Source organism: Ambystoma mexicanum, chromosome 1q (genome assembly GCF_040938575.1).
Source record: "Ambystoma mexicanum isolate Mex_15411 chromosome 1q, UKY_AmexF1_1, whole genome shotgun sequence".
Classification (NCBI taxonomy): Eukaryota; Metazoa; Chordata; class Amphibia; order Caudata; family Ambystomatidae; genus Ambystoma; species Ambystoma mexicanum.
In genome coordinates, this window is record NC_090922.1 from 1171310850 (window position 1) to 1171330994 (window position 20145).

Genomic DNA, 20145 nt, shown 5'->3' on the forward strand with positions numbered 1-20145 from the left:
TTTTGACTTTAATACATTTTGATTTCTTACTTCAATGTGTGGTCTTCTCTCATTGGTTTCATGCATGTCACAATGTGGGTTTTCTCAGTGTTGTGTTGCCATTGTGTGGGTCTGACAGTTTTGTACTCATGCGCATACTGCTTATTTATGATCTATCATGTAATGGGGATTTCAATTTGGAGTGGATGTAAAGCTTGGTTGGGTGTTTGGACTGGGGTGGCGTGGGGTGGGATTCGGGTGGCCATAAGAGCCAGGGATCTAGATTGTGGTGACGTGTTGGCTGGGGGACATGTGTCGGGGCCTGCTGGCAGGTGCCTGTCAATGATGGGGGGTGGGGGGCTGGGGGACATGAGTGGGGGCCTGCTGGCAGGTGCCTGTCAATGATGGGGGGTGGAGGGGCTGGGGGACATGTGTCGTGGCCTGCTGGCAGGTGCCTGTCAATGCTGAGGGGGGTGGGGGTGCACAGGGACATGACCAGGGGTGCAGGGTAGTCCACTGTGGTGTGGGCTGCCTGCAGGGGCCGTGGAGGCGGTAGAGGGGACACCTGGAGGACCCACACTGACAATCCACGTGTAGGACTCCCCGCGCACCCCCGAAATATGTGTTCCCTGCTCTGACAGCAAAATCGCATGTGAAACTTCCCGCGCACCCCTGAAATGCACGCACCCTGCTGAAATCACATGTGAAACTTCCCGCGCACCCCCGAAATACACGTACCCTGCTGAAATTGCGTGTGAAACTTCCCGCGCACCCCTGAAATATACGTACCCTGCTGAAATTGCATGTGAAACTTCCCGCGCATCCCCGAAATACACTTACCCTGCTGAAATCGCGTGTGAAACTTCCCGCGCACCCCCGAAATACACGTACCCTGCAGAAATCGCGTGTGAAACTTCCTGCACACCCCTGAAATACACGTACCCAGGCCAATCGCATGTAAAACTTCCCGCACACCCCTGAAATACACATACCCTGCTGAAATCGCATGTGAAACTTCCCGCGCATCCCCGAAATACACTTACCCTGCTGAAATCGCGTGTGAAACTTCCCGCGCACCCCCGAAATACACATACCCTGCTGAAATTGTGTGTGAAACTTCCCGCGCACCCCTGAAATACACGTACCCTGCAGAAATCGCGTGTGAAACTTCCTGCACACCCCTGAAATACACGTACCCAGTCCAATCGCATGTAAAACTTCCCGCACACCCCTGAAATACACATACCCTGCTGAAATCGCGTGTGAAACTTCCTGTGCACCCCCACAATACACATACCCTGCTGAAATCGCGTGTGAAACTTCCCGCACTCCCCAGTAATACACGTACCCCGCTCGCACAGGGCCATTCGCGTGTGAAACTTTCCGCAAACCCCAGTAATACACATACCCCGCTGGTACAGGGTTAGCGCAGCCCTTTGCGCTGGATTGGGGATTTTTATGGCTTTTCCCTGCGCGAGGGGCGTTCTTGGGGGCGTAACTGGCGCTGCTGCAGGGTCGCTGCGCCACTGTGCGCCATGGCTGGTTTGGTAGCTAAAATCCATGAATACGCTGTGCGCAGAAACAGATTTTAGCGCACGCGTCTGGCGCAGGGATTTGCACGCGCACACTGTGCGCCAGCCCCGTGCGCCACTTGTGCGCTAAATTCTATGAATTACCCCCTATATGTCTCTACACCGTTCCATTTTACTACCCCCGCAGCTATAGCACTATCAAAAGGTTTGTTTTAAGTAAAGTGTCAGCCAAAAAAAAACAGTGATAGGGAGATCTAGGCGCTTATATTGGTAATATTTTGTTTTAATTGGGACTCTTCTATTGGATCCCAATGTTTCACTTTTTGTTGTTGCAAACAATGTTTCTTTATTACCTTTCCCAAATTCAAGGCAAGTTGAGACATTCATAATAAGGATATTACCCTACCAATGGGTCAAAAAGAAGAATGGTCAGTCAGCAAAGTGAAGGATCCAAAATCCAACAATCAAAGACACGTATGACTGCACCACCCGTGAGACTAAGTCAAGAATAAGGGGTTTGGAAGTAAAGCATGTAATAAGGTTGGGAGGGAAGGATACATCAACACAACCTGACTGACATGGCCACCCTTTCATTCATTACACCGAACATGCTGGGATTGGTTGACCCAATCAAAAGGTGAAGCATGTTAAATTACATGAGGTATATAAGTAGAAACATATTATTTTTACAAGAGATAAACTTAGACAAAACGTAATCCACCACACTATGTACAGAGCAGGTAAGCCAGGTACTACACGCTCTCTGTCCTAGGAGAAGCAGAGTATTCATCCTGATCAATACAATTATCCCATGCACAGAATCAACCACTATTGTAGACCCCGAAGGTAGGTGCTTGATATAGTACATGGGTCTTATTCCAACCTTGACTAGCCCTAGTGAACATATATAGTCCAGTAGAACAAAATGCAGTTTTCTGTATGCATTTGTTTAGTTGTTGTGTGGCATACATTGGTCATTTTACAGTAATAGGAGGAGATCTCCAAATTGCTTTATTACACACACTCAGCATGCCTTCGCTTCAATATACAGCCTCTTCACTTCAATATATTCCCACATATAACACAACACCTGCCACCTTAATGGAAGATTTCCAAATAACAGATATTTGGAGAACATTGTACCTGTCAAAAAATGTTCTTCACTTTGTATTCCCTTGGCCAGCTATGCCCAACTGTGTACTTCTGGTTACTCCCAACTAATACCCTTTCCATAGCACATCAATATGCAATACTTCTCACAACTCTATTAAACCATGTCCAGTTGAATTGAGAATCGCCATCCTGACTGAACCCAGAAAACATTCAAATGGCCTGATTTCATAAAAAAACCTAGTGGATGGGTTGGAGACTTTCTGGGGCAACAATTTAGTTGACAATTATAATACAATTCGATTTTGGGATGTATGGAAGGATTTTCGCTGTCGGCCCAGATAATATGACATTGGAGGTGCGAAGAATAACGCTTGAAATCAGAACTAAAGAACACAAGAGGACCAGTGATCTTGTCATCCTCCCCAAACTAAACAGGTTTCAATCCAAAATTAGGAATATCACAAACACAGATATATTTCTCAAACTGGGGCAAGACCTTTTTTGAAGAGGGTGACAGGCCCCTCAGACTGATGTCCCTTTCTTTAAAATGCCAACAACGTGTCCAAATAATTGAGGCAATTCATGGTAAATCATGAAAGATACTGACTGAGAATACCAAAATGAATAAACTCTTTGCAGATTTCTACACAGAACTATATGCAACCTCCCAAGCAAATGGATGAGGAGCACATTTATCCCTTCTTACAACAAGTGGAGACACTGACAGTCACCACTGCAGAATTTCTGCCACTGGATGCTCCAATTACAGAACCTAATGTAGTGTTGTTGAAGCCACAATAAGAAGGCCTAGAAGAGGGTAATTTTCAAAGATCTTCTAAAAGCTAGGTGACATTTTCTTCAAATCGAGGGGCAGGTCGTTCCATAGATTAGCCACACCTATGGAGAAGGCTTGAACGCCTTTCCCGGTACGAGGAAACCACAGGACAGCCAGGAGGTCGGCGGAAGAGGAGCGAAGATCACGTGCGGGGAGGTAACTAAAAAATGTAGCCTGCAGAAATTCGGCTCCTTGGGCATGAATAGCCCTACGGACAATGCACATAGCCTTGAAAAGGATGCGCTGATTAACCGGCAGCCAGTGAAGCGAACGCAGTACCAGGGAAATACGAGCTCCATATGGGGTGCCCGTGGCTAACCTAGCCGCTGGGTTCTGTATTTGTTGTAACCGTTGTATCAGGCCAATTGGCTGGGCCAGGTACAGAGAGTTACAATATTTCAGGTGAGATAGAACCAGAGCTGCAACAACCGGAGGTTAGTAGGGGTTCAGGGATCATAGGTAAGACCTTCTTCAAGATCTTAAGTTGATAGTGGCCGGCTTGACACACAGCCTCACCTGGTTAGTCATGGAAAGAGTGTCAGAAAGAATGGCCCAAGATTTTTACCTTATTGATTGGACAAGGGAGGGGACCCAGAGTAGAGGGCCAATAGGCAGAGATCCACAGAGAGGGATCAGGGGGACATCCCACCACCAACATCTCAGTCTTATCCCCATTAAGCTTGAGCAAGTTGTGGTCCATCTAGTCACCCAAGGCCCTCAAACAGCCCTGAAGGCACACCAACGCCACCGCCTGATCCCGATCTAGCCGGATCAGGATTTGGGTGTCATCGGCCTACGAGTAACAGCTGAGGCCGTGGGCACAGATGAGGCACACTAATGTCCAGATATAAATGTTAAACAAAATCAGGGACAGGGAAGAGCCTTGAGGGACACTGCATGTGATAGAACAGGGTGAATAGAGAAAGGGAGGCATAGCAAGAGTTTGTGAGTGGTCTGACAGAAAGGAGGTGAACCAGCCAACAACCTGTAGTAGTATTTAATAAACCTTGTAGGGATCCCACAGACTGAAGTTCATACAGGCCAATATGTTTCATCTTCTATATCACAACATCTTCCCGGCACACAACATATGTGACCTAGAATCTGAGATTACAATATTGATCTGGCTACATAAGAAGATGAGACTAAATACATTAGTAAAGGCAATGGGTCTCAGTCTACGTTTGGCAGGAAACCGGCAGATGGAATTACTGTTACCGCCACTTGGTTGGGCGGATTTACTGACGGATTATAAGTGGCAGTAAGGGTTATAAATCCACATTCCATGGAGTCCCTCTGGAATCCATGGGGGAGGGGGTTTGCCTGTATTACCAGCACTAGTATTTTGGTGTCAGTAATGCAGGCTACTTTTGCCTGTAAGGTTCCTGACTTAAATCAGGCGCCTGATTGGCCAAATAATAGTTGACCTGTGTTAACATGCCGGTATGCATTAATAATGGCCCATAATTACTGCATCAGCCAACTTAAAATGATCCCCAATCTTCCTCTTCTACTGAATTAGTTTGCTTATTTTGTTGCTTACAATCTGTGGTATTTCATTTTTTCTTATGCGAAGATCCCTTAGGGTGTAAATTGGCATGTGATTGCTTCAAACTGGTGTTTTTTTCTGGGCCTGGAAGGAGCTTTACATGACTGTGTGGATTGCCTACCAAAGTTGACGGGATTGCTACTGGGGGAGCCTGAGTTGGGCTCTCTATTCCATTGCCTCGCCTTCCCCCTGTTTAACACTCTCAAGCCATTGCCGGAACTCCTTTAGATGCCCACTTGATTGAGTTTGGATGTATTACGCTCGTGTAAAGATTGCCAGTCAGAGCAGTTTTTCAGCTCTGGACCTAGCTTCTTCCATCTTGGGCCTTTTGAACTAATTTGACAAGTCAGGGCTCTTTAGGACAAGGACATTAACGGCTTTGACAAGGAACTCTTGATTGCTGTTGTGATATCTGGTAGGCACATTTTGACCCACGTCATTGTGTTCTGTGGCAGGTTAGTCACTGTTTGAGATATGACAGTCATGGCATCTTTAGCTCCTTCTGGTGTAGGGCCCTTTTGAGTGACCTGATCAACTGGACTACTGTTAATTTCACCAAATGTCTTTAGCTTTATATTGACTTTCCTGCAGAGCTTGATAGCCCCTTTATCATCAAATATATTCATGGTCAGCTCTTTGGACCCTTTTAGACATGTCAGGTTTTCCAGAACTATCTGGATATTCCAGCTTCCTTCTGGAATATCTGTTCCTTCTCCGTAACTCCAAATATTGACTCTCTCACTCTGTGTCCTCCACTTGCGCTACTCACATGGACTTCTGAAAGCCGACTTGCACTTGGCGATGGGTGGATGAGTGTGGAATTAAATGCAGAAATAGACTCAAATGGACGCTTTCTGTCTGATCTGGAATTTGGGGATAACTTCCCTGTTAAAATAGGACCGCAATCTTGGGAAGCAGAAAAGACTTGGCTCCTGAGAGTGCTTCTGCATTGGTCATGTTGTGAGGTTTTTACATGTTTTTTCATGAATAGTTGTATGTATAGATGTATGTGCAGAAGTCACCTTTGACTGGCTGGCACTTGTAATAGGCATTATTATTTCAGAGTTTGAAGAAAAGGAAACAGAAGAAATAAAATGATTCTGGAAGATGTGCCACTCATGAACCACTCATAGAACTCAGTGATTGCCCATACAAACACAACAATGTTGTCTGTGATTGGGCCTAATAAAGAGAATCAAGTGACAAGAACAATCACATAGCAGGCTCATGAATTGCATGACATGCCACCTGCCTGTTCCTAATTGTACCTTGATTGGACTCTCTGCTATCACCTCTGTCCCTAGTCACCTCCCAGGCTATCAATGGGCCTGCCAGAGGAAACACAGACATCGTGCAGCAACTACAGCTGACCGGGGTGAGCAGGAGCAGAAGAGGGAGAAGAGACCCTGTGGAGCAAGAATGTATGCATGGACTGGCTGTACAAGGTGAGTGCAGGTGAGCCAACAAGCCAAACCATTGATTGCACTCGCCACTGCTGCATGTGCTTTTCCTCCATGGTCGCTTCCGCCTACAGCAGTAATTCAAAGTAACACAGCTCATTTATTTTACTCTGGCTAGTTTGCATATGAAGAAACTGTCAAAGGCCCCTTATGTTGGAGAGAATGTGGTCAATTAGGAACAATAGGGCAATTACTATGGTCCTGTCCAAGAATACAACTATGCTGGAGAACAGTATTTTCCAAAATAACAGCAATACATGGTGCTACTCCAGTTTCCACAAAGGGGCTGACACTATTCATCAGGTGTTTTGATTAATACTAATCTTACATAAATATGTGACATTTAAAAGAGGTCAGATATACTTGACAGCATCCCAAGGTGTGAACTTCGGCGCACCTTGATAAACAAGGAGGTTTCTTTTCCATTGCTTATGGCTATTATGGACCTATATAGCATTTAGACCACACAGGTTAGATGGGACCTGGGTGTGGAGTGCGCTAAACCCTCCCCCGTAGAGAAAACTGTAAAACAGGGCTGTACTTTCACTTCCACCCTTTTCAACTTACTTTTTGATGGGGTGGTAACCGATCTACAGGTAAACACCTCTGATGCATCATCACTGGGGTCTGAGAAAATTGACCTCCTAATATTTACTGATGACATAGTCCATATATCTAGAATGACGTCAGGCCGATTGAAGTTAATAGAGCAGTTCAGCAAATTTTTTGAACAGCATGGCACTGAAATCAATAAAGACGAACAGAAATGATGAGATGCGGAAGACCGCAGGGACCTCCCACAAGTATTAACCCTACAATAGGTGAAACAAAAATTGATGATGTCTCATATTTTGACTACCTGGGAGTCAGGAACTCTGGAGATGGGAAATCGCTCTGACACATAGATAAGGCCAATCTTTCCATTGGGAGAAAGTGTGATTTTATTTTACAATTTTCAAAAACATTTGGACACAATATCATAGTCTCTACACTGGAAATATATAGCACCCAGGTGCCTACGGCTGCTACTTATGGTACTGGGATCTGGGGCCATTGCAAATACCAAGCTACAGTGACTACAGAGAATAACTTTTAAAAATGTTTATTATGGCTGCCTCACTCTACTTTACCCAGTCGGGGCCATGATCAGGAGTTGGGAGCCGGCCCCTGCACCGAAGGCCCTCAACTAGATCCCCTGTCTGAGCCTGTCCATGCCTGGCCAGGATTGCAGCCCCATATCTCACTACTGGGAAAGAAATGTGCTTTGCTACTGGGCACTGCCTACATTCCGCACCTGGACTATGGTAACCCTGCTTCTCACATCATGTGAGTGCTGACTGTCTGCTCTGTTACCTGGCCCATCTCACCTCTGACTCTCTGCCACTCCTAACTTGATCACTGCACCATCCTAACTGGCATTTCTCCCCTACACTACTTGCTCAAAATTGTTCACTTTTTTCTCAGCCCACCGGATTTTGCATTTCCATTGCTTCCACCTCTGTACTGCTGTGCTGCAACACCTTTTAATTGAAAGAAAAAAAGCCAAAAAATGTAATTTAGGTTGTGCTCACACCTTGCATTGTATGCCTGTAGCTTTAGGTTGTGCTCATATTCTGCTTCTTCTTGTGACTGCGCTGACTGGTTGCTCCTTTTGCCTTTGTTCTGGTCAGTTTTCTGCTCCCTTGTCCTTTTCAGTTCCCATAGTTTTTTCCCAGTCCTGTTTGTATTTCCGTTGTCCGCCTCTTGCCTACTTTCCACCACCACGCACCTCAGCTGCTCTTTCTTTTTAAGTGTACCACACTCTCTGCCCTTCTCTATGGCACTTTCTATCTCTCCTATCTTCTCTAACTGCTTATCTATCTCCTATCCATCATCTCTTACTAGGTCTGGCAGGAAGAAACTCAAGAAGGATACACTGGGCTCCAAATCAGGCCAGCCTATTGCTGATACCTATGTCAGTGCTTTTGCCAGAGAGACTCTCACCAACATCCTCTTGGTCGTTCTTTCACCTTACCTATGGACACCTCATTTGGTTGCTCTGCTCTCGCCCAACTCTTCCTCACACATTAACACTGAGGGCCTCAACCCATCCTCCTGCTTTTTGATAGGCTCCTCCTTGTCTTATCAACCCTCCACCTTCCTCCTCACTGGCTCCCTTGCCATATGCTTCCACGGCCTCCCTGGCTCCCTTGCCAGCTCTTCCCCCCTAGCTACCTTGTCTCCATCTGACCACATCGACTCTCTCACTATGGCTCCCTTGACATCTTCAACCCACCTGGCTTACTTGCCTGCACTCTTCTCACTGACAGCATTGTCATCTTCAGGTCCTCTGCCTCCTCATACCTCTATTTCTCAGGCACTCTTGCCACTTGCAGGAGGGTTTCTGTCCCATGTACCTTCCTGTAAAATGGCAACCTGAACCATGCTGCCACGCTTAACTCTCGCTCTGCTGTCAAAAACTCCTCTGACATCTGCCACCTCCTTGAACTGCTGGATCTCAATGTTCTTGCTCTTACTGAGACATGGTTTAAGAACAGCTATGTCATGAGTTTTGTCACACTTCTCCCCAAAGGCTACAAGATCCTCTCTGAGCCGAGGCCCAACAGGCCGGGAGATGGAGTAGCCAACTTCTGTCCTGAATGGATTCCCGTTTCTGTTTTTCCCACTCAGGCTTACTCTTCCTTTGAAGGACTGGTCTCTAGGCACTCTCTCTCTCCTGTCTGCTCTCTTACTCTGGCCACCTTCTATCAGCCACCGGGCCAGTCCACCCTCTTCCTCTTTGTATGGGCAGACATGGCCTCTGCCCTCCTTTTCTCCTCTCCCCAACTCCTCCTGCTGGTGGATCTTAACATCCATCTTGACTCACTCGACTCTTGAGGAGCTTTCCGCAACCTATGTGACTCAGTTTCTCTCACCATTCTACCTTCGGGTCCGACAGAAACAGCTGGCCACACCTTGGATGCTCTAATTTCCATAGATCCCTCAATCTATCCCTCTCACTACTTCACTCACCTGGACGGATCACTCTCTTCTCTCTTCTCACTTGAAGCAATTCTCCTTTAGCACCAACACACCCTGCACCACCATCATCCTTCAAGGTCCTCCGTCCAATCAAAAGAGTGTCAGTGGCTGCCTTTGCCTCCACCTACTCTCCTCCTTCTACCCCTGCCGCTGACTACCACCATTGCACAGCTCTCTCTAACTTTCACCTTACCATCTCCAACAGTTTGGACATTCTTGCCCCTGTCATGAGGGTCGGACTGAAGCCTGCCAAAAAGTGCAACTCTTGGTATGACTCTGATCTGGCTACCCTTAAATACAAGTGCAGAGCAGCAAAATGGAAATGGGGATCTTCAGGCACTCCCGCTGACAAACTAGCCTGCCGCCTGCTCCAAAGGCAATATAGACTTTGCATCCGCTCCAAGAAAAGAATGTATATTCAAGTCCACATCTCCGCGCCATCTAACAAAATGGTGGAACTCTTCAAAGTCTGCAAGGAACTGGCCAATACTACTACAGCCTCATCCCACACGAAACACACTCCTACACCAACCCTTGCCCCTCCAAAACTATCAAGGGCAACATTGACTCTCTCGCTCCAGCCTTGGCTGACCTCTGCAACCTCCCCTTCACCGCTGAAGTTTTGCCCACCTCTCTCTAGCACTCTCTTGTTCACCCTCTGCTCAAATAATCCTCTGTCTTCCCCTGTTTTCAGGCAAACTATCGCCTGATCTCTATTACTCCTTTCCTTGGTAACCTCCTGGAGAAGTTAGATATCTCTCAGCTCACCATCCACACTTTTTATTTTACATTTTTAAAGCGCTCACACAGCCCACAGGCATCGAGGCGCTGTTACAGGAATTCTTTGGTTTGTAGTTGTGTAATTGTTTTTCTCTTAGTTGCGTATTTATAATGCGCTTCAACACCCAGAGGTTTCTAAGCGCGGACCCGGGGATCGAACCTGCGTTGCTTCGTGTCGTCTTGCTTCCAAGACACACACGTTGCCGCTGAGCTGTACTCTTGGGACACTGAATCTGTTGGTTGTTTCCATGACCATCAGTCTGGCTTTAAAACATCCAGAGGCACAGAAAATGCTCTTCTGAACTTTTGTGAAGACCTGCTCTCAAATCTTGACTCTAACTCTCCTTCTGTTCTCATTATTCTTGACCTCCCTTCTGCTTTCTATACTGTAAACAACCACATCCTGATCTCCCTACTCTGTGATACCCTTGGCATCACCGATCAGGCCCTGGGTGGCTCAACTCCTTGCTCATTGACCACCCTTCCCAGATGGAAATTGGGTCCTTTCTCTCCTCTATAACTCTCGCTACTTGTGGTGTCCCCCACGGATCTGACCTATCCCCCTGGTTCTTCAATGTCTACATAGCCCCCTTGGCCCATAGGATCTCTACCTTCACCTGTAATTTTCCATGTTAGGCGGCTGGCATGCAGCTCTCTTTCAGGCTACCCTCGGCCTCCTCTGCCTCCTCACTCATCCCTGTCTGTCTGTCCGCAATTCAGTCTTGGTGTGCAGATAATGATCTCTGCCTCAATACCAGTAAGAGAGATATTGTCCTCATTGGGACCCCTTCTCCCGATTTCCCTCTTTCGCTTTGGACGGCCTTCCTTGGCCCTGCGCTCCCCACCGGCTAGTGAGGCAAAACATCTGTGGTAATCTTCGACTCCAGTCTCTCCTTTTCTTCTCACATCTCGGACATGTCCCACTATGAGCTGCACCTCCGCAGATGTATTCCATCTTTTCTCACTTTCCCGCAAAGGCTCACCATCTCCATACCCCTAGTTCTCTCTAGGCTCAACTACTGCAACAGCCTTTTTCCCAATCTTCCTACTTCTACTCTCTATCTTCTACAACTCATCTAGAACAGAAGCGCAAGACTTATCCCTGGCCTCAAGCCCAGGGACCGCCTCTCTCTCATGCTGAAATCCCTCCACTGGCTCACCGTGGCTGCAAGGATCAAGTTCAAGACCCTCTGTTTAGTTCACAAGGCATTCTGTCGCCAGGGCCCGCATTATCTACAATGCTCTCTTCTGAAATACTCTCCTTCTAGAGCCTTCCGCCCATCCTTCTCCAACTCTCTGTGGGTGAGCCATTTTTTCAAACAGAGATTTGGGGTTAGATCCTTATCCTCTGCAGGTGCTTCCCTCTGGAACAACCTCCCAGCCCCTCTCCATCTTGAGCGTAATCTCCTTATGTTCAGGAAAATCCTCAAGACCTTCCTCTTCTCTTCCTCTTTCTCTCTCCCTCTCCCTTCTAACCTACCTTCTCTTCTCGCCTACTTCCCTCTTCCTTCTCGTCCCTAACACAGCTATGTTTTGCTGACTGGTTGCCTGGTGCACCCCCAGAGCCTCTCAGGCCTCAGGCTCCCCTGCCAGTCTTTGCACTTGCCTCCAGGTCTCTGCACTCTGCTCAGCACTACTGCATTTCAGAATTCGTTCCATAAGAGGGTAACCTATCTGCACTTAACCCAGGGCCCTGCTGGACTGGGCGCATCTGTTCACCTTCCCCTCCCTTGGACTCCTCTCTGTGCACTTACATGATCTGAATGTAGTAGGCCTAGTTTGCCAAGCATAGAACGGTAGTCTTCTTTTTCTGTGTATTCTTTTCCCTCAATCCCCATCACCTCACTCTTTGTCATTCACTTGTTGTATCTGAAACATCGTTGGATTAATACGATAGTATGGATTGTTTGTTCTTCGACACCCCACCCCCCTCTGTGCCACTTCTCTCCTTCTTTCTTGTCTTGCACTTGCACTAGTAGTAATGCCATCAGGCCTAGTATGCTAGTCATTTTTTGTTAGATCATTCAGAAACTTCAAGGCCTAAGATGTCTTCTGTATTCCCTTGCTCCTGTCACACCTTGAAGCACTTTGAAGGACTTCACTTGTGTATAAACACTTTACAAATAAGCAATTACAATTATAAAATGCAGGATTCCTCCATCTTCTAAGCACTGTGATTGATAGTCAGTGTAATGATATTTGAAGCATGTAAGGCTAACTTCAGACATTCAACATTTGACCATGAGATTAAATGTAGATTTTAGCATTGAACACTTGCCTCTTTACGCTATCATATCACATAACATCAAGCACTACTTGCTCCAGTAATTCATTAATCATCAATAGACAATTCTGCTATCAAACATCAAAACACATAATACAATTCATATTTGCTTTGCTGTGTAAGTGGCCAAGTCTGTTTGTGTCTTAAACATTAAAATATATACAGAAGAGATCAAATGTGAAGGCCTTTGTAGAGGAAAAATGAAAGGCATATTGAGTGACTTATTATGCACAAATCATATGTTGTTCTGAGGTTGAATTACTTCAAATTACTTTGTACTTACATTCCTACTATGTGGATTTCTTCTGATTCTGAGTCTATGTAGCTATCAATAAAATATTAGTTCTATCTATGAAGAGTTTGCACAGCAGAGGCAATTAACTGCTCCTGTTCTATGTGGGTGGTGCTCCCACTGCTGTTATGCTATTCCTATTCTATGTGAGGATGCCTCGATTACTTACCCCTGCTTGGCAAGTTCTTTCTGAGGGCATTTTGGACTGCTAAGCGCATGCTGTTCCCATTAAATGTCAGCATAGCTTGCATTTCTGAGGACCTTCACACACCTGTTCAGTGTGGGGGTGATTGCACTGCTCCATCCCATGCAGTTTCTTCTCTATGCGAGGGTAACCTCTACTGCTGTGACCAACTTATTTTTGGTAATCTTGTACTTTTGAGACCCATGACGTTCCTGTTACATGTAAGCAAACAATGATCTACCAAAGTCCACAGCATTTTTTTCTATATTAGAAGGGGAGTGTGTACTGCTGAAGCCTATGTTGCACCTGTTCTATAAATCCATGCCTTATCTGTTGATTGCCTATCAACCCCACTAATCAGATCCCCACTGGTGCCCGGATGTTGCCCAGGACCCTCCACCACCTCTGCCATCTCCTCCTCCTCTGCTTCCAGTGCGTCATCACCTGCAAAACACCAAAAGAACACATGACAACAACAAATAACACACACATAGGCATCACAATGTCGACAGCCAACACATGAAGCAGCCATGTCACTCTTGACACAAACTCTGGCATGCATGCAGTGGCAACAAAATGGAAGGGGAACCTGAAAGCAGACATGGATGCATGTCAAATGTGAAGCCTACAGATGTACTGCATGTTGCATAGCACCTGCATAACACACAAGCCACTGCATTGCATAGACCTAACACAAAACTGACAGATGCCAACAAACAGATGGCACGTAGCATGGGCATGTGTAAACTGTCAACCAGCCCCATATAGAAGTCAAATAGTACTGTCCGTGACCCATGTAAAAAGCATGTTACCATACATTACATGTCAATCACTTTGAGCAAAAACACAAATGTGCCACAGGATGCCACAATGCCATCTTCAATCCTTACTTAACTTGCATTGACCATTCCTCCTGTTCTACATGTTTACAGCTTGCATCGCTGTTGCCCTGATTAAAATGTTCTGTTTGAATTACACACAAACACACACATAAATACACTCTGAACAGCATTGAGAGAGATCAGCTGCACCCCAAGCAACAAAAGGACCTGTTAATGCAGAACCTAGATGCAATAATCTGGCAATACAGGACCCTATCTCAGTCTGGAGACCACTCATCACCTCCAATATTCCAAATGCAATTCCCTGGTTTGGTGTATCCAGTAAATTGCCTCTATATTATCACCAACACCTTCAGATTCAGCCATTCCAGTGAATGTATGTAGCCTCGGCCAAGTGTGCTGGCGCACAATTCCAATTCGTATGCCAATATTCTAGGTCACTGAATATTGTCACACACTGTGACACAACAAATTAGACTCAGTATCAAATAGAAGCATCTGAAGATTCAATTAATGTATGTTGATCCTCAAGACAATATTGGCCCTCATTCCAAGGTTGGCGGTAGCCGGGCGGTGCTACCGGTGGGTTGCTGCCAACCAGTATTGCTGTTACAGCCACCTGACATCCCGATGCTACTGGGATATCACAAGAGGCAGCGGTACGGTAAATTCCCATTCCCAGGGGAATGGAAACCCTGAAGCACCAGCACTGTTGTTAACGGTGCCGGTGCTTCAGTGAAAAACATGTCGGTAGGGGCCTGAAACTCCCAGCCGGTCATGCTTGCCGGTCCTTCAGTGCCTATTCCGGCAAACTTATAGTTTGGCAGTCGGGAAAGGGTGCCGGTACGTTGCTACCTACACCTTTATTTCCAGACCACGAAACTCGTAATTAGCCGACAGAAACTGAAAGATGTTGGATAAAATAAATCACTGAACAGGATAAACTACCCTTTTTTATCCATTCAAATTAACACTGGAGCGTTATTTCAACAGCCGTTTAGTAGAGGCATCAAATAAAAGTATTGACTTTTAACATCAAAGCAAGCCAAACAATGAATGAGAAAGTAATCAATCCCATGTCTAAATCTGACAAATGATCTGTTTGTTTTTTTACAAATACAATTGAAAGATTAAACTATAAATCAATGAAAAACTGACAATGATGACCCTCATAACCGGACATCCTCCTGCAACCGACACCTTTTCTGTAGACTTCACCATAGACTAGGTTGTATCCAAAATCAGAGGGACAGCTGTATGAAGATATCAGGTTCTCAATCGCTACCGGGACATGCATATTTCTTTCAGCATTGCATTTGCACGTTTGCACTGGCACTGACAGAGATGTTCAACTCTTTTTTACTCCATGAATCAGTCCCAGAAAACATCACAAGAGATGTGATTTCTCCTTCATGTACAGAACCAAAAGAAATATGAATGACTTCTTTCAGTAGCAGGGGCAGCTTTTGTTGTTGGGAGGGGTGGATAATAGGGCACCAGCGGGAGGCTGGGGGGTGTACCGGGTGTGCCCGGGCACCAGGAGGGAATCAGGGGTTGACCACCGCCTCCCCCCTCCCTGGCTCTGCAACTGATTATGCCCACTGGGTAAAAATCAACCATCAGGATTCAGAACAACAAGTGCGAAATGCAGTAAATAAAATCATGATATATTGTAGGTAGTTAATTTGGATTGGACATGTCTAAGTAGTCTCCATTTACTTCAACATTAGTGCATTTAATTTAATCCATCAATATGAGAATTAAATCGATCGTTCCATAACTGTTTCGTCTGTATTTTTACTATTGTTCCCCACTGTTGTGCCATGTGTCATGTGCAAAGCTGGGTCAGTTCACCTCTGGGCTGAAAGATGGGAAAGTATCAAACAGTAATAGAAGTGCTTTGGAAACATGTTATTGTTTCTTGGCCATTGTGGTGTTTAGATTGGGGATAGCCTGGGGTTGTATAGCAACATATTAGATAATCAGTATTAAAACATATGGTGCACCTGCTGCTCAATTTACCAATTATATTATTGGGTGAAGCCTGACTCGATGCATTCTTGGTGGAACAAAACCTGTGTACTGTCCACATAAGTTTGGAAATGTATCTTTAAATATTTATATATTCAGTGAAAAAAACTTTGTTAAAGGGACGTTATGGTTAAGTTGCGCTACTAAAAACCTATGAAATTCAGTGAAAAAACTTTGTTAAAGGGACGTTATGGTTCAAAGTAAAACCGAAAAAACCCTGAAATTCGGCGATTATGGTAAAATAAGCAACCATAACTCGCGCCACCGTGCACTGCTAACACTAACACCCAGGACATCAAAGATGACATCACAAATGTCATTGATGACATCACTGTTGACATCACATGTGCATTTACTTTTCATGAAAACTCTGTAGGAGGGATTCTTATAATGTTGACCAAGAAGTGTCAAGGATCATTTGAATGCATATCATTAGCTAATTAGTCCATTAAGCAATGCATTGATATAAATAGCATTCTATTATGAAGTTCTATCCAGTATACTAAGCAACTCATGCAGAAACGTAGGCAGTGGGTGCAGTATACATGATGAAGGTGCAATATTCATAATCTTGCCATGTAGAATAATGAAATGATAACTGCTTTCTTATTAGAGTTTTGCGTACTGTGAAGCATGTAATAAGTAGCTAATAAAACCCACTTAATACATAATTACATTATTACAGACAAAACACAAAGAGACAACAACATATACAAATATGAGTATATATAGGGACAGAGAAGTAAGCAAAAAAGCAGAAGTAGTAGCAGAAATAGTTCATAACCTAACTGATTATCTTTATGCAGAGAAATGATTGCTCTGTTTCAAAGCTGCTACTTACTGTATGTATGTGTATCAAATGATGTCAGTGAACCCTAAGTAAAGGAGTGTGAGTACAAAGTATACAAATATGAGCATATACAGGGAGGGTATAGTAATGAAAATAAAACTATGAGAAAGTGCTGATAACTCTAATGATTATCTTCATGCACAGAAAGGATTGCTCTCTTTCAAGCCTGTGTCTTCCGCTATATTTATGTTTCATATGATATGACTTGACCCTAAGTCTACAAATATAGTACCTTTTCAATTTTTACTTCCTGACTGTTACTGAAGAAAACTATGTGGCTTAGATATGTCAGTAAAGGAAAAAAAGGGAGAGCCAGCCATGTGATGTCATCAGTGATGTCATCAATGACATTTGTGATGTCATCTTTGATGTCCTGAGTGTTAGTGTTAGCAGTGCACGGTGGCGCGAGTTATGGTTGCTTATCTTACCATAACTGCCGAATTTCAGGGGTTTTTCGGTTTTACTTTGAACCATAACATCCCTTTAACACATTTTTTTCACTGAATTTCATAGGTTTTTAGTAGCGCAACTTAACCATAACGTCCCTTTAACAAAGTTTTTTCACTGAATTTCATAGTTTTTTAGTAGCACAACTTATTAATAATGACTTTCACTTTATATACATGTCATATGGAACTGACTAGATCTCTTCTTATGAACTTGATGTCCGCAAACTTATTTAATGTTCGCGGACATGTTCGGAGAACAGTACCACCACCTAAAAACTCTGGGGAGGTATGATGTGTAATAGTTATATCATAACATAGGAACATTTAACAAATTCACAAAGCAGCACACATACAAAGTATATGTAGTAATACTTAAAAAATGTTACCCATATATGTAACACACTAACCATTCATGTAAATACAATATGTTTTAAAATGCTTCCACCATAATTACCTCACAGACGCTCCACAACCAACAGCAAGACCAGACGTATACACTACTGATTACATATCTCACCAGACATAGTAAGTGCACTTCTTTTTACTCATATATTTATAAACTTTCTATATTAGAAAAAAAAAAACGTATTACTTCTTTGTTTTCTCACAGAAATGTGTAGTACTCTGGACTGGCTAGAGGACCATTTCCCACAAGACGAAATGTTAGAAGATAGTCCACCTAATGGTACACACTTTACTGTATAAACCAATTGATAAATATTATTTTGTATACATTCAAATAGACACTGCTCTGGCTATGAGATGAGATAATCGGCTGTGCTGCGAGCTCCCTTGGCATTGTAGTTGTTAGAAATGGTCTAAGTCCAGTTTACCTCCTTGAATTGCTGTCCGTATATCATAGTGGGTTTTATGGGTGTTATTGTGTAATTTTGTACTGTCTCTTTTTCTTTCTGTTTACATGCTACTTGAGCTTTTAGATTGATTTTATATTTGTAAATGGTCTATTTTTATCATATTGTTATATTGTGTTATATTGTTTCTATCTTGTTTGTTTGAAGTTTATTATATATGTGTCTAGCTATCAATATGTGTAAAGTTTATTAAATATACTGTATCACATTAATTAAATAAATAAATAAATATACATTCAACATATACATTTATTTTTTACAGGCCTGACAAAAATTGCAACTTCCAAAGAAAAGGAAGTGGTGGATAACACTCTTGAACACATTACCCACAAAATGGACCAATTTATGGCAAATTTTATGGATTTAAAGAACTTTGTGGCAGATCACCTAAAACCACCAACAACATACCATTGTCCCACCTGTACTTGTCCCACCTCACCATATCCCATTCATTTATCCCCAAACTCTCTGCATGGACCACAACGTTTTGATGAGATTTCCATCCCTTCTTCACCTGATCCCACTAATATTGAAAACCCTAATTCTCTTGTTTTTGTTTCCGTTTCTGCCCCACCTTCTCAGTCATAAATTGTTTATATATGTTAAATAAAGTTACTTTTTTATATTGTGTTGTAATTACTTTCAGTTCCTTGTAATAAAACCAATTTAGGTGTCCACGGACACCGTGGTTGTTCGGATATGTTCCTAAAGCAACGAAAATGTAACTGTCCTGATGACACTACATCTGTCCGTAAAGTTCTCATGCAAGTTCAAAATGTTCTACGAACATTCGTAGTGTCCTGAAATGTTCATAAAGAAACAAAAATTAAAGTGTTCTAAAGAACACTATATCTGTCCGTAATGTTCGCTATCAACTTAAAACTGTCCTAAGAACACAATTGGTGTCCTGAAATGTTCGTAAATAAACAAAATGATGTGTCCTGAACAACAGTACAACTGTTCGTAGTGTTCGCTACCCAATTGAAAGTGTTCTAAGAACACAATTGGTGTCCTGAAATGTTCGTACATAAACTAAATTACACGTGTCCTGAAGCACACTATATCTGTCCTTACTGTTCGCTACCAAGTTTAAACTGTTCTAAGAACACACGCAGTGTCCTGAAATATTCGTTTCACGTGTGACGCACTTTTAATTACTTCAGAACCCGAACAGTGTCCGTAGGACATCAATGCGCATGCGCTAACCAATCTCTGTGCACTTGGTGTCCTGCGGACAGGCGCTTCCTTCGCAGACTAGTTCGCAAACAGATCATATGACCGCGCCCACGCTCATCGTGTGTCCTGAAATGCGGACACTGTTCATGTCCCCGAACAATTTAAAAGTACATTTTCAGTTAATCCATAATATTTTTCAATAAAATCTCACCATGCCACAAGTCCCACATAGCAATCTTGAGTTTCTATATACCTTTTGAAACTTTCCGATCCTTTTTTTGTGTTCGATCTGTCCGCGCACAGTGCGCATGTCCGCGGACCGCGCACAAGCACCCCTATAAAAGACCACGCCCAAGAGCTTATTCCCATTGTGTTTCTGGCTATTCTTCAGAACACAGTGACTTTTGCTGCCACCTGCAGACTACACCATCATCGACATGGCATCCTTGGCTGCTGAACTGCCACTTGGTGCTGCACCTGCTTCAGCACCACCACCACCCCCTCCACCACCTCCCCAAGGGCCTGAAGAGGGGAACAGGACTGAGGAGGCGTGAGTCTTGGGTGTGGCGGTTATTTACCATTCATGGGAATGGTCCTAAGGCTCGTGCGAACCATGTTACCTGCAATGAGTGCAAAATGATACTCAGTCGGGGGAAGCACGGTAACTACAGCTTTGGGACCACTACTATGAAGCGACACCTGAGGTCATTTCACTCTGGGGCTATTCGCAGAGTTGTACCTTGCGAAGAACGTAGCAGGTTGATTTCCTCTACTTCATCCTCTGTTTCTGATCCTGTCACCACAAGGACAACCTCTGTGGGACAGCGTCTTTCTCAAGCTGCCTCACAGGCCATACAGAATGCTGATGACCCTTACCTTTCGAGGGTCACAGTTGT